This window comes from Cynara cardunculus (genome assembly GCF_001531365.2).
Source record: "Cynara cardunculus var. scolymus isolate 2C chromosome LG 11, CcrdV1, whole genome shotgun sequence".
Classification (NCBI taxonomy): domain Eukaryota; kingdom Viridiplantae; phylum Streptophyta; class Magnoliopsida; order Asterales; family Asteraceae; genus Cynara; species Cynara cardunculus.
This window is the reverse complement of record NC_037538.1, coordinates 2,813,524-2,817,263: the sequence shown is the minus strand read 5'-3', so window position 1 is coordinate 2,817,263 and position 3,740 is coordinate 2,813,524.

Sequence of the window (3,740 nt, the reverse complement as noted above, 5' to 3'; positions counted from 1 at the left end):
ATTATATTATTAAACCAAATATAAATTATTTCGTTATTGTACATAAATTAAATTATAAAAAATTAAATTAAAAAATTACATAAAAAATGAGGAATTTCAAATAGTTAATTTGATACTAATATCGATATATTTTTGTCAATTTTTTATGATATCTTCAAACATATATTTTATTCAAAAATAAAAACACAATCGCTTTCTCAAAATCACATAAAGTCATATTATAACATCGACTGAGATAAAGAATAAAATAAAATATTAAAATCACGATGTATCTCGCTGCATTGCGCGAGTACGCTTATAGTGTTCCTTAATTTAATAGTTTTTTTTTATTTTAAATTTTTTAACATTAATTATGTTATTTAACTATTTGATATATTTAATATTCTCAACAAACTGTATGGCAATTAAACTAATAACTTTTAAACAAATTTTATATAAAATGGTATTTTCAAAAAATACACTTTTTATAAAATATTTTAATAAAATAGTAAATTTTAACACATTTTATATAAAATAGTAAATTTCCCAAAAAAAATAATAAAATGATAATATCCAATAAAATTTTAATAAAATGATTTTCCATCAAACTTTTTGAGAAAATATTCATTTCCAACAACTACATGTAAATGATTCTATAAATTCGTTTTATAAAAAAGAGTTATTTATAACCATTTTCTCTATTTTGGCATTTTCGTTTATTTTTCATTTTCTTTTGTTAATTGCGAATGTCCGGATTAATTTAAACACATCTTTGTCTGATCCTAGAAATCATGAATAATAGCCTTTTCATTTAAAGCTGAATATGGCTCGTGATTTTTGCTAGCCATTTTTTGTTTCTGGCAAGGAGATGGAAAAACCTTTCATCGTGATAAAAACTAATGTTTTCATGGAAAACAATTAAAAAAATATTCAATTTTATAGCATTAAATTTTAAAAATTGATTCAAAATTTGGGATTTGAATTTTTTTAGAAGGATGTCCTAGTCTATGTCTATATTGGTTATGATAAATTGTGGTTGCAAGCATCAACTATGATAAACTCAGTGGTCACAATTGTTGTAAACTTCTAGAATTAAATTCAGGACATATGATATATTCCATCACATCCTATTGGGTCTCCACCACCACACCACAACCCTTGTGTTTTTAAAGAAAGAAATGAATATGTTCTCTTTTATGTTTCTCTATTTTAGATGACTTTTTTTGAAAATGTTGTAACAAAAGAATCTTGAAAATCTTCATTTTATATATTTTAGAGTCTGTTTAAAATGCTCTAACACACACACACACACACACACACATATATATATATATATATATATATATAATGTTATGTTCTAGTGAGAAAAAAAGTTAAAATGAGCATTGTAAGAAATGATTTCCACCATTAGATGCATGTTAGGATGAGATACACCGTAATGTACCACATCAATTCTTGTATCAAACTTGATTAATGAGTGAGTTTGAGATTAAATGTGATCAAGGGTTCAGATCACTTCTTGTCTTAATTTTTTTTCTCACACGATCCTACATATATATGTGTATGTATTATCTTACAAATGTAGTCTAGAATTTTAATAGTGAAATATTTATAAAGTATTAGTTACAACTGATCAATTTGTTGACATATATATATATCATCATCATCGTAAATAAACATGCCCCTATTCATCATATTAAATATTTTTTAATGTAAAAGCCAAGAAAAAACATGATTTTACAGTGTGGAACTTGGCATAGAAACTGCCATTTGACCTCTTGTCAATGATGACAATGACGTTTGATGTTTATTTATGTGAACGTCAAAATGTAGTTGACGACCGACGTACCAATGATGACCACCAACTAATACGATATAATATCAAATACGATTGCGATATTGTCTATAAATATTATATAATAAATGGTGAAAAAAAAACAATGAGAAAATAGTTATAAGCATTTTGATTGATAAACATTAGATTAAAATCATATTTTAAGTTTTGTATTCATTTGAAATTTGTCGTTTACTAAACACTTACTTGATAAATGCTTATTGGATAAATTTCTCTATTGAATGAACATGGAAAGGGTCAAGAATCTTACTGGGTAAGAGCGATGAGAATGATGGAGAGTCTTACTCGGTAAGTGAGAATGATGACTCTTACCCAGGTAAGTGCTTACCCGGTAAATTGTTGCATTCGATATGTTTTGATGTACTAAAATCTTAGACATCAAAATAAATAATAGTGTTGACTCCTATCGATAAGCGTTTGCCGGGTAATCAATTGGGTAAACGACATGTTACATCATAACACGTTAAATTGATTCATATTTTCTATTTCATTCATAAATAATGTCATTTTCTTTTATTTAATTCATAAATAATGACTTTTACTTATTTTCCCTTGTGGTTAACGGAAACGGTGGACGAACGTTAAGATGAGGGACCAAATCTAAGACAAACTGTATAAATGAAGAGTTCTTTTTAATAAATGAAGATAAAAAAACAAGTTTTATAACAAATGACAGACCTTAGAAACCAAATATGTATAATCTACCATTATCTATATTATATTATAAAACATTTGATAAAAACTCTTAAAACTGTTTTTATGCATGACATACTGTTTATTGATGCATATTATTTAAAATTCAAGATTACAAGTAAATTGTGCGTAAGTACAACTTGTTAAAATGTCATGTTTGAATTCGTGTAACTAACTGCAGATAAACATAATTAAATAGAGATTAAATATTTCATTTTAAATATAAAAAATCTAAAACATAATGAAGATAATCATCGACTTATAACAAAATATTTGATTATCATCTTTATAAGAAAATAAATTATTAAACCAAAAATATAAAATGAATTAAAGAAAAACACAAAAAACGAGAAATTTTAAATAGTTAGTTTAATAAATATCAATATATTTTTTAAATTTTTTTATAATATCTTCATATTTATATTTATTAAAAAATAAAAACATTATCGCTTTCTCAAAACCACATAAAAACGTAATTTAATATCAATTTAGACAAAAAAAAACGAAACATTAAAATCGAGATGTATTTTGCTGCATTGTGTAAGTATCCTTCTAGTATTATAAATACATATTAAGGTTTGGGAATGATTTTTGTAAATATAAATTATAATATTTTAATTTTGATACAATTAATCCGTCTGATTTATGTACAATTAATGTACTGGAACATTTATTTGCCAACTTCTACAGCAAATGCTTGATCATGGGCTATGGATAGTGAACTATTATTTTGTAATGTTTGGGCCCATCATAGGGCTCAAAAAGTAAGAGATGGTATATTATTCAAAAATAAGTTTTTAAAAGAAAAAAAAAACATGTTTTATTCTGATAAAATTAGTTTATATGTATGGGTTATGGATCATGTCAACAATTATATTATTTAAAAAAATTAAAGATCAGAAAAGTTTGTTTTAATAGTTGTATTAGATTTCTTTTAAAATAGAAAAAAAATATATATGACGGTGGATAAAAAATCTTTAATTTTTTTAAATATATATATCTATACTATATTATAAAGCATTTGGCTAAAACTCTTAAAACTCTTAAAACTTTTAAAAACTCTTAAAACTCTTAAACTCGTTCATCCCTAAACGATTTCATACTTATCCGATTTCATCTCATATCTGAATTCGTGTAACTAAYTGCAGATAAACACAATCAAATAYAGGATAAACATCTCATTTTAAATATAAAAAATCTAAAATATAATTAG